This window comes from Notechis scutatus, chromosome 3, assembly GCF_049901735.1.
Source record: "Notechis scutatus isolate UNSWTSFEM ecotype Mainland chromosome 3, rNotScu1.2, whole genome shotgun sequence".
Lineage (NCBI taxonomy): Eukaryota > Metazoa > Chordata > Lepidosauria > Squamata > Elapidae > Notechis > Notechis scutatus.
This window is the reverse complement of record NC_142011.1, coordinates 135,372,018-135,384,776: the sequence shown is the minus strand read 5'-3', so window position 1 is coordinate 135,384,776 and position 12,759 is coordinate 135,372,018. Positions and strand designations below refer to the sequence as shown.

The 12,759-nt window shown below is 42.2% G+C and overlaps 1 protein-coding gene across 1 annotated transcript in view; it reads right to left on the bottom strand.

Annotated features, from left to right (window-relative positions):
• Window positions 1-11,729, bottom strand: part of LOC113417161 (cadherin-6) — a 167,796-nt gene extending 156,067 nt beyond the window's left edge. Inside the window, exon 1 of the mRNA XM_087961179.1 lies at window positions 11,190-11,729. The gene's annotated coding sequence lies outside the window, so the exon portion shown is untranslated. The remainder of the gene's footprint in view (window positions 1-11,189) is intronic.
• Between the last annotated feature and the right edge of the window lie 1,030 nt (window positions 11,730-12,759).

The following is a 12,759-nucleotide window of genomic DNA, read 5'->3' as shown; positions in this document are numbered from 1 at the left end:
TAGAGCGAGAAAATGAGGATTCCCCGAATTGAATTGTTTGTTGCTAAGGCAAAGCCACAATGCATACAACCCATTCAAGTTATAACAGAAAAAGCCCACCTCTCAACTTATCATTCCTCTAGTAATCTACAGTTTCCCTCTATTGAACTGAGCCTTTCTCTAACCTATTCCTGATTTGACACCACAGTTAGTCAAAACAAATGGAAATGCAGAACAGATTCAATACCCATTTTCTTGCATGCCATTGTAAACTTGTAAGGAGATAAAGGAATCACTTTAGCAGGGAGCAATTCAAAGATGCTAAACAAGCACCAGTAGTGCATTCAGAACAGTTCTTGTCACCTATTCTCTCCTTGTGTCTTTGTGTGTGTGTGTGTGTATGAGTGAGTGTATCTGTGCTTGCATATCATGTGCACATACAGTGTAAGACAACATTTGGAAGATCTAGGATGCATATTTTACATTTAAAATAAAATCCAGTGTTACATTTTGACTATAATATTCATTCTGGCATGGCAGCCTAATTAATCCATAAATGCCTCCCCATATTGCCAAAGGCAAGGGCATCGTTAAATGGATTGGTTTGAAACATAACAAGGTTGGCAAGGATCTGAGCTTGAACAGATGGAAGATATATAGCCAATGAGCATACGGTATTTGGGATATGGAACTGCGTCTTGTCATGGTGATTTATTGTGATGATTGGTCACACAATCAGCCAGATGTTTAGACTGGATTTGATATTTTTTTATCTACCTATCAAGTCCTTCCCAAGGACCTGGGATAGGCAGATGTTGTTTGTTGATGTTGAAAGTATTGTCGCAGGATGTAAATTGTTCCAAGTGAAGCTGCCTTTCGCATTTGACTGATGGCGATTTTGTCCATGCCAATGCTTTGGTGCTCCAGATGTTTTGGGATCAAGTGGTGCTTTAGATGTTTTGGAATTGCAGCCATGGCAACTATTACTATTGGTAGTATTTTTGCTTTCTTTTGCCACAGTCATTTGCAAGTCTTTGTATGTTGTGATTTTTTTCCCCAGTTCTTTCTCTTCTCTTCTGCTGCCTCCAGGTACTATTATGGATGTAAACTGTTCAGAGTAAAGCTACCTTTTGCAATTCATTGATGATGATTTTGTTATCATTATTACTTTATTTTAAATAACCTCCCAGGTAAAGATATTAACAGAGGGAGCAACAATAACTGTGTGTTTCATTTCCAATAAAGGTGCACAGAGAAGAGAAGTTTGCAAAATTGGATTAAGATTAGATTATGGCATTGGTTAAAAGATTACCTAGCTCTATGATGGATTTTTCTTACTGATGGGAATGATTTTTTTCTCATAAACTTGAGCATTTTCCTAGTGGTCTGGACTGAAATCAAGTAAAAGAAAGTGTGTAAGAACAGGAATGAAAAACATCTGGGCTCTCAAAACTCTCATTTATAGCCAGGGTTTCAAACATGCTTAGAAATGTCACTCTGTGTCACTGTATGTAGGATGGATAGAAATTCAGAAAGGGCTTTTAGGATGTGTGTGTGTGTGTGTGTGTGTGTGTGTGTGCTAATCAGTTTGCTAATCAGCGAGAAAATGAAAAGGGGAATAACCAGTAGGGCTAATAATAATCAGAGCTGCTGCTGAGCCTCTATTAACAGAGCTGAAAGTTGAAAGAATTTGACTTTTGGAGTTTGATGGTTTTCAGTTTTCATTGCAACTCTACAAATCCACACCCAATCTATGGAACAAAAGGTATTATATGTTTACCCTGGAACCCTATGATTTTAATAGAAGATAATATATTTTCTAACTCAGGGTTGATCTGTGTAGTCACAAGTACCCTCTGAACTTGCTTGTTTGTAACATCATCAGTGCTAGTGAGTGTGAGGTTTGATCTCTGTTTAGCCTCTTCTTTATGACTCTATCGTTCCAATGGGAAACTCTGATAGGAAAAAAAACTGTTTCCAGCCAACTTGTCAATAGAAGAAATCAGAAGAAAAATTAGTGTAATGACACACTGAAAACTGAGAATCTTCCTTCATTTGTAATTTTCAGTGGCATCTGTAAAACCTTGAAGTTCAAAATTGAACTCCTGTTTATATGACCACTTCCCCCATCTCATCTTCAGCATATTATTTAAAAGATATCATATGTGCTCCATAAGCACCTCCAAGCCACAGCATCTAAACTGTACTGTCATCTCTTACATACTTTGGGAGATGGGTTTATCTACAATTGCACCAAACCTAGCAGAACACAAAGAAAGTCAGATCAGCATATCATCTTCCTTGCAAGAAAGGTATAGATATAGAAAAACTACATTGTGCTAAGTACAACAGGTCAGATTAACTTTGGGGGGCTTCTGGTTTAATTAAACACATGCACACAAAATCTTTACACTGATTCCATTCATATATGGGGTGGGGAGAGGTGGACAGGCATCTTGGAAGCAAGACAAAGAATGGGTAAATGGTTAAGCTCTACAGACAGATTGAAGGATGCAAGGATAGCATTGACTTCAAGCAGTGATTAATTCTTTCTTGATGAAAAGGATAATTCTGCCAGCTCTTAGTGAGATTGTGGTTCACTCACTTCTCGAGGACCATCGCTTGACCCAACAAGTCTGGACAGTTTCTGTCCAGTTTCCAATCTTCTCTTTTTAAGGAAGGTTATAGAGAAAGTGTTTGTTGGGCTGTAGCTTCAAAGGACTCTAATGGAATAGATTAACTGGACTCATTTCAGTTAGGATTCAGGCCAAGATATGGAGTGGAAATGCCGTTCATCATACTCTTGGAGGACTCTGCTGGGAGCGGGGTTGGATTATTGCATCCATCTTACCTCTTCTTGACATCTCAGCAGCTTTCAATACCATCAATTATGGTAGTCTTCTGGACTGGCACTGGGAGTTATGGGTGAGTAGCACTGTGCTACTGGTTTGGCCTGGTTCAGCCGAACCAGTTCGCTCTGACGATCAGCTTCTGGACCCTCCCACATGCCCTGGCTCTATACTGACTTTATTTCCTGGTTTTGAAGCTCAACTGCTTTGCGCGGCACAGAGGATTACCGTGCGTCAGCTGTTAAAGACACAAGGAGAGTGCAAGATTGCAGGAGAAGGTCAGTATCAAACTCTTTGCACACACGCGCGAAGCGCACCCATCAAGCCACACCCACAGAACCGGTGGTAAAAAAAAAAAGTTGAATCCCACCACTGACTGTGTTGTGTTGATTCTCCTTTTCCTCTGGACTGGTTCCAGTCAATTTTGATAAGAGTAGGGAGCTCCAGTCCACAGCTTGGTTCTTTCCCCTCTCATGTTCATATACATGAGGCCACTAGGTAAGCTCATCTGACAGTTTGGGTGAGGTGTTACCAGTATGCCAATGATATAGTCAACTTTATAGTTGAGTATCCACCCCAGCTCACCTGAACGATGCTGTGGCCATTCTGTTTCACTGTCAGGAGCAGTGTGGGCTTACATGGGGCACAACAGACTTCAGAAAAAAACCAAGTAAGATTGAGTTGTTTCAGGTGTTTGGACCTTATGGTGTTGGTAACCTTTCATCATTGGCCTTAAATAAGGTGACACTGGTGCAAAATTTGGGAGTCCTCCTGAATTCAGAGGTGTCCTTCTCCAAAAGCAAGTGGCAGTTGTGGCTAGGCTGGCCCTTGCACACCTTCCTGCCCTTCAAGGACATTCCCTCTGCCCTCAACCTACATCATGGCAAGAAAAAAAAAAGGGCAGGGAAAGAGATGGAGGGACAAGCAGGAGATAGCAAGAGAGGAATTGGCAGAAAGTTTACACATGAACAAGAGACGAAGGAAAGAAAGCACAGACTTTATGGAAGGAATATCAGAGGGGACTGAGACAGTGTTGGTTGGAAAGCCGGAAATTTCATCATGAGGAGAAACCGAGAAACCATTTGGAGATCTAGCTAAGATTCTAGGACAGAGAGAAAGGGAGAATGAAGAATTGTCACCATAAATAATCAGCTAGAGGAGACATTGGCATAGTCACTTAGAGTGAATCCATCTTGGATGGTTGCAAATCAGAATTACTTGATTGTCATATGTTCATTCAACAACTTCGTATATTGCTGAGTTCCTAATACCAGTGTGGAACTCATACCATTTTCAATGACATTTGTAAAAGATGTGTGGTGCTTACAATGGGATGTTCTTCTCTTATTAAATGCCACCCTTAAAGCTCTCCCCCACCCCACCCTAGGAACAGTATAGCAGCAGTGATAGTTGATGGGAACCCATTCTGGAGGACTGCTTGGCTGATCTCTGGGTGGAATCAGCTCTTACATATGCCACACTATACAGAGAGGAAAGAGTGCTACCATCGTGTTCATTCAAAAGAAAGCTCTGGGGAGACAGATGTGGGGAGGAGACCAAACTGTCACACAGTGTACACAGCCTGTTTAATAGGAATTATCACCCCTCCAGGTGCACCCGAGATACAACAGAAAGAAAACGTAGGAAATGTAACATATACAAGGGGCCAAAGAACCCTTCAGTAAAATGTGTTAAACACAATGTATTAAATACGATGCATTAAATGCATAAATGCATATGTCTATTCATTACACCCTGTTTTAAACTGTCTGCCAATATTACAGTGGGACAGGGCTTTGAAAATCCTGTTTCTTAAAGGTCAAGACACCAAAAGTAGTCAACTCTACAGAGCTTTTCCTTGTTCTTTGGTGAGTCAGATGTGGATTTTTGATTTTAGAATGGTGGGTTTTTGGCAATAAGTTGCCAAAATGGGAATGGGAAAAGTCAAAATAGTACTGACATAAACAAATTCAAAACCTTCTGACATTTTGGCTCTGCTTTGTTCTCTTGCCAAGTCTGTGTCGTTTCTATAGACTATTCACATCTCAGATTGATGTGTGCTATGAAGCTGAGTCTGAATGTATCCAGTTGTGAAAATGAACTCAACAATTCTGCATCACTCTGCCTTTTGGGGCAACAGTATAAGCACCATCCAACCAACATTAATTACTTTTAATGAGGTGATTTTATTCAGAGAGACTTAGTTCTGGTTCTTAAGCATCCCATTGAAATTCACTGGACAGAAAACAAACATTTTGGGGTTAGCTGTTTGAATGGGAATACATCTGAATAGGAATATTTCTTATGGCATCAAAGAACAATAATAACTAAATCTTCCATTTCCAAACAAAAATCTGCTGTATTTATGTATTTATTTACTTGAGAATTAGGATGATTCTTCCAATAAACATTGCACTTTATTGATGCTTAATATATTCCTTCAGATATTTGTGACAGCTACACAGCATTTTTCCTTCAAAGGAAAAAAAAAAAAACAGATCCAGGGAATTATAGATCAATCAGCCTGATATTAATACCTGGGAAGATCTTGGAAAAGAAAATCAAGCAACAAATCTGGGAACAAGCAAACAAAGTTATAACCAGTAGGCAACATGGGTTAGTCAAAAACAGATCATGCAAAACAAATCTTATTTCATTCTTTGAAATAGTGACTAAATTAATAGATCAGTGAAATGCTGTGGACATTGTATATATAGATTTCAGTAAAGCATTTGATAATCATCCACCGATAGATAAAACAAATCCTTTGCACATTGACTGATATTGCCATAACATCATCCCATAACAGAGTTGTAAGTGCCTGAAATGCCCCAGAGCATCTATTGCTAGATCATATGCATGGAACTTAAATATTCATGCTTTCATGAATTAGGATTTTATGGTCTCTGGGACGAACATAGGACCAACTGATATGTTATTGAATCAATGCATAGAAAACAGAACACCTCGCGACAGGTGAAAAACAGACTCTTAATTTGGAAATGTTCCTAGAAAATATAAATATATATTGTATACATACTATGTGTGTGTGTGTGTTTGTTTGTTTGTATGTGTGTATATTATATGTATATATATATATATATACAATCTTCTCTCTCTCTTTCTCTCTCTCTCTCTCTCTCTCTCTGTGTGTGTGTGTGTGTGTGTGTGTGTGTGTGAGAGAGAGAGAGAGAGAGAGAGAGAGAGAGAAATATCCTTAACTGTTATGTTAAGGATCTGTTGGATGCTAAGAAATTGTAGGGTTTTGAATTGAGGTGCCTTCCTGGGTCTTATTTTAAGGACATATAGCAGGTTTCTGGTCCAAAAACCCATATTTGATCCTTAAATAGTACATCAGAGTCCACCCTTCAAAACCTGGGTGGAGCTGAAATAAAAAGGAGGTAGGTCAGGACAAACACATCAAAATATCAAATTAATTTTGCATAATATGATTCATTTCCATACATGAATATCTCTCATATTTCAATTCACATGTTATTTTCTGATATTGGCTTCCAAGTAGTATCGAAATATAAAGTCAATATCTTTTTTTCCAGAAGCACAAGAAATAGCACCATGACAAAATGCAGATGAATTTTACCTTCCACCAACATTCAATTGCAAACATTCATAACATTGACTTCTTTCTATACTCATTTAAATAAAGACATATAAGTGGGCCAATGTCAACAATTACAATAAAATGGAACTTGCTGACCTATAAGCATAAACATGACATTCCAGAACTCAATGGCATGTCCATATACTGAAGCTTCTTATTGTTTGAAAGGAACATTATGATAAATAATTTAATCAAGGTCAGATAGGGAATCTTTGTCAAGAGCAAATGATCAAGACTGAGAACCTAGCTCAAAATTAGCAGTCCAGTATAACATCTTGATGAAAATGTTACCATTACATTTTTTTAAAAAAAAATATTTGCCATGGATAGATTTTTCTCCACACATCACATTTGATTTATAACTTGGATTCTTGCCTGTAAAATTCAGAATTCAGAGGAAAAAGTATTGATAATATGTTCTTGCACCATTTTTTTAGGCAAGGTAGATCTACAGGTGCCAAAATCAGAACTAATTTTTTTTTTTTTGGGGGGGGAGAAAAACACACTGTTGTCTACCTTCATTGGCCATCCCTACTCCAGTCAGAGAAAGGTTTCAAAACAGAAGCCAATAAGGACAGAAAATCTGATCCTATCAAATTCCAATAGTTAAAATCCTTTCCGATTTGAAAGCCATAAAGTGCAAGTTGATTTACACACCAAGTCAACAGGAGAACTGATTTACTAGCCCACAGGATTACTCATTCAGGTATTTATATATAAAACTACAGATATGTTCTCCAAGGGAACATTAGCAGTAGATTCCTAGTCACATCAACAGTGCATCCTTCTCCAATGTTATTTTTAAAAAAAACTACACAGAAGACTACATTGATGGTATCCAACAATAACCGCAAAAGGCAATACAAAGGAACCCTCCTTTGCTTTTCCATTATTTTACAGGTCAAGGAAAACATTTGTTCAAAGTGCAAATCTAAATGAAATGACTTAAGTGAAGTCATAAATACATACATTTACGAAGTGCTCTAATGCATGCTTTGAGACCATAGTCAAGAAAGCTGAGCTACAAGCTATTAGGTATGTTCCCTGCCCTGAGTTTCTTATAAAGTAATAAAAATGGGATAACAATAAACACAGAAAATAAAGAAAATCCATACCAATCAATGAATAAACATAAATGCACACCGATAAATAAATAAATATATTAGCAGAACCTGACTCTACTAATCTTTAGTGCCAACGTTGTTAATTCCTCACATCAGAATTATTGCAATGTGGCAGGTTAATGCTTATGCCGATGCATGATCATAAATCTATATTTAAAGCTTGGTTTTGCAGTCAGGTTAATGCCGGGACCAATGGATTAATTTCAGTTTTGCTAGCTGCTTCACATTCCATAAACTTCTGTAACAAAGTTGCTATTTAAATAAGCTTTAATACTAGAACATGGCATTGAAATATACCTATGCTGGTTTATCTCTCCACCCCACCAACACCTCCCCCCCTCTCTCTCTCTCTCACACACACACAAGAAACAATGAAATAAAATGTGCTCATAACTTGCAGCATCACAGTTAACTCGGGAGGGACCTCCCCTTAAATTTCCATCCCAAAATATGAACAGGTAGGTTGTGAGGAAGGAAAAATCTTCCAAGAAAGCAAAACATTTTGAGGAAACTTTTGTTCAAACTTTAGTACATGTTTTAAATACTCGGTGACCAAGGTTCCATGCATGCGCAAAGAGTGCTGGAACGTATCTTCAGTCAGTTCCACATATTGGTTTTGGCGCCACAGCTTTTAATGCTCTGACCTTTCTCTCCAGAGGGTTAAAGCATATTCAAACGGCAGGCGGTTTTGCTCTCACTGCACACATCGAGAGAAACGTCATTTAACGGTAAGGAGTGATTATTTTTTTTATCAGTGTTGTTCTTTTTTTAATCAGCGTAATCCTTAATAGGCTAGCCTTGAGATACATGATTCACAAGTGTAAAAAAAACTCTTCGCGGTAGGAACTGGGACTTGAATCCCTAAAAGGGCACACACTTCCCAGGCCCTCAAATGGCCGCAGAGGATAACTGCAAAGGAGCTAGCTCCAATCTGAAATAACATTGACTTGCTTTTAGGACCTCTCTCCTCTGCTTCTGGTATCCGAACAACCAGGGACTCACTTGGGTTGCAAAACTGGGAGAGCAGAACAGCCAGGATGCAATTCCAATGCTAGGAAACAGACAAAGGCTTGGGATATACAATCAATGGGAAGCCACGGGGAAGACCTGCCACTCTGTATTAGTGCATTCAATCTACTTCGGGTGATATTGAATTACTTCCTCTCACGTGGGGAGGGGGGGGCACTGGGACAAAAGATCTGTGTTTGCACCTCAGCGCAGTGCAAGGTTCATCTGCAGATTTCCCCCCATCCTGCTTCCCAAGGAAAGAAAGAGGCAAGACATGGGGTGGGGTGGGAGGATGCTGACGTTGTCAATCATGCTCATCATGTCAAGAGGAGAGAGGGAGCTCTCAATCAATTTGCTAGAACCGTTTAAAGTTCAAGGCAAAGATTTATTGCGGAACCATTGCAACCACCAAAGAAAGCTTCTGCCCAGAGCAAGAATGGAAGGATTTTTTTAAAAAAAATCTGGTAAGGTACTTCCACTGTAGTCACTCTCTTAAAAAAGCAAGGTGGGGAAATATTTGCATGTGCGCCTATCGAAAGCAAAGATCTTCCATGTAATCCCACATCTAGCATCATTTTTTAAAAAAATGTAAATTTCCACACCTCTCTCCACACAACACTAAGCATATAACTTTACACAGAACTTTTAACAAGCAACCAGCAAGCTCCATGCTGGAATGTTTCATCTTACAGAGTCACTTGCTGGTTCCACCATCAATGCAGGATCCATCAAACTATTGTTCTTGAGTAACCGACTACCGATGGAGAAGTGCATTGATCTTGTTCGCTCTTCAGACATGCAGATTGGTGCACGTCTCTTAGATTAAACCAGGGGCCTCCGACCTTGGCAACTTTAAGCCTGGAAGACTTCAACTCCAAGAATTCCCCAGCCAAGTTGCCAAGGTTGAAGACCCCTGTCTTTGGGGGGTCTAAGGTCCGAAGCTGCTATCTCTCTCTCCCAAGTGAAGTCAGAAAAAAACTTTTAAGTATTCGGGGCCATAAAGAAACATCCCCTTGACCTCTTCAGTGAGGAGGAGGAACTAACAGATGCGCGCTTTGATCCCTTTCTGGTTAAAGGCAGCGGATGCCTTGCTGAGCCGAGCGGAATCTTAGCCATTACACTTCGCGATCCTTGAATGTCATCGGGAGTTACCGTGTCTACGGCTCTCCAACCGCAGCTTACAAAGCGCTGCATTTAACTCGCCATAAAATATGGATTTTATTGCAGCGCTGTCAAGAACTCATTCAACAACCGCTGACCTCGGGGCCGTTTACCTATCCCGCAGTTCCTCCAGCCTTTGAATTAATACACACACACACATGCCTCCGCCGCGTTTCAATATCTAGACTTTTGTCTCACCCTGAATTTTTTTGTAGAATCACTTAATGCCGATCTATATACATCTTGACACCATCTCATCTCCTCCCTTCTCACACACGCACCCTTCGTTTAACCGGTAAAGGGTTTTATAGTTTAGCAGCTTTCTCCAGCCATCCCTTCTTCTCTCGGCTCTTCCTAACAGAAACCTCTCCTTTCCATCGCGCGGCCCTTCTAAATCAGCATCTTACCACCGGCTCTCCTTCTTCTTCTTCTTCTCTCTCTCTGCCTCAGAAGAAGAGCAAAATCAGATCTCCGGAGAAGTTTTCTTTTCTTTTCTTTTCTTTTTTTTGGGGGGGAGGGGGTGGAATACAAACCAGCAAGAGAGGGCTTTGTGAGCTTCCCGGGATCTGGCAGGCTTCGCAAACGGCAGCCGCGCAACATATCCGATTCCCTCTACTTAACGCGGCGCAGGCACCTACTCTACTCCTCTTCACGAGCCCATTCATTTCGCGCATCCAATTGCCACCCTATCCGTGCTCCAAGCGGACACGCCGCCTTTCCCCCCCCACCCCCAACCCCCCAGCCTTCCAGAGCGCTGCGCTGCGTTGCCCTGCCCATGTGCGAGCCCGGGCGCCTCGTCTGCGCCCCCCGCCCCCGACTAACGGACCTGCCAACTTTTGCAAACAACGAGGAAGGCTGAGCCTTGACGGCAGTCCAAACAAAAAGAAAAAAGAAAAGAGAATAAAAGAAAAGAAAAGAAAAAGAGAAGGAGGGAGAGAGAAAAGAGGGGAGAGAGAGGGGAGGGAGAGGGAGGGGAGGGAGAAAGGGAGGGAGAGAAAGAGTGGGAGAGGGAAGGAGAGGAGAGAGAGGGAAGGGAGGAGGGAGGGGAGAAGGAGAGAGAGGGAGAGAGAGGGGGGGAGAGAGGGGGAGAAAGGGAGGGAAGGAGAGAAAGAGTGGAAGAGGGGAGGAGGGGAGAGAGGGGGAGGGAAGGAGGGAGGGGAGAAGGAGAGAGAGGGAGAGAGAGGGGAGGGAGGGAGGGAGGGAGAGGGAGGGAGAAAGGGAGGGAGAGAGAGAAAGAGTGGGAGAGGGGAGGAGAGGGAGAGAGAGAGGGGGAGGGAAGGAGGGAGGGAGAAGAGAGAGAGGGGAGAGGGAGGGAGGGAGGAGAGAGAAGTAAAGCAAAAGAAGCCCAACGGCCTTGCCAAAGGAAGAAGAGCTGCTTTGCCGGCAGGTTCCGCGGACTGGGGGGGGATGGGGCTCCTTTCCCGGAGCTCAGCGCCTCAGCCTTACCGTGGGGAAGGGAAGGCGAAGGATGCTTTAGCCGCTCCGTTTTACAAAGCCGGGCAGGAAACACGGCCAGCGTCGGTGGCAACGGCGCCGCTTCGCCACCTGCCTCTCTGCGCCTCCTCTGCCGGTGCGGCGGCTGCCGGTGCGACTTCCTTGGACTGGAGTTGCTCTTCCGTCTCTTGTTCGCCCAGCATCCCTTTACAACTCTGCCTTTGGTGTGGGGGTGGAAGGGAAAGCCAAGGCAAGAGGGCTCTCGCGGGTCGATGCAATTCCCCTCACTCAGCCCTCGCCGGGATCGGAAAGGGAGAAGAGTACGAGGAAGAAGAAGAGGAGGAGGAGGAGGAGGAGGAGGAAGAGGAGAAGGAAGAAGAAGAAAAGGGGCTCCTCGATCGCCCGCCCGCTCCTTCTGAGACGCCCAGCCACTGGACCGCTCCCGTTGCTGCTGCTCTCTCTGCCGCGCCGCTTAGCAAACTGCAGCCTCCGAGAGGAAGGTTAAAGGCTGGGGAAAAAGAAAGCGCCTCTTCCAAGCACTCAGCGATTTGCAAGTGAATGAGATGGGAGGGACGAGGGGGAGGGCTTTGTGGAAGGACACCCCCCCCCTCACCCGGCTTGTCTGAATGGGTGACAAAGACTGGCTTTCTTGGGGGGGGGGGGGCGGAGGGGGGGGAAGAGAGAGAATCGCTCCAGCAAGACCTCATCCCGGCCAACAGCCATCAACTAAAGTGTCTTCAGACATTTGTGTGTTCCTTGCATATGCCTTGAAGAGGTAGATTTATCTCCTCCACCCTGGCTCTCTCTTGTTACTACATAACCCTGGGTTAAATGTTGGTGTGGTGTGGGGGTGTGGGGGTTCCGGTTCAATGTGTGAAGGGTGAAGGATGTGTGTTTGTATTTATTTTCATAGTCATGGTCATGATGTGCACTGAAGATGGTGTTTGATTTCGTTCTATGAGGTGCAATGACAATAAAGTAAACTAAACTAAACTAAATAGACTTGTATACTGCATGAGTCAAAAAGAAGGTTGTGAAAATATCTACAGACCCCTCACATCCTGGACATAAACTGTTTCAACTCCTTTCCTCAAAATGATGCTATAGAGCACTGCACACCAGAACAACAAAGAGAATCCCGCCCCCAAGCCATCACTCTGCTAAACAACTATTTCCCACAACACTTTCAAATTAACTACTACTGTATTCTTCTTCTCTACTTCTTCTCATCCTTACTATACTTATCTCTTCCCACTTATGGCTATATCCATGTTGCTTGCATCTTTACAACTTATATTGTTTTTATTGTTTCCTAGTATGATTTGATTACTTGTTAGTATCCTAGGACTATCACTAAGTGTTGTATCTTACGATTCTTGACAAATATATTTTATTTTTTTCTTTATGTCACCACTGAGAGCATATGCACCAAAGGCAAATTCCTTGTGTGTCCAATCATACTTGGCCAATAAAGAATAAAAAATTCTATTAAAGTCACTGATCCCCAGATTTTTTTGGCACATTTGGAAAACAAATTTCCTGCCATGAGCTGCACCACCTTAGCATTGATGTAGAAATTAAA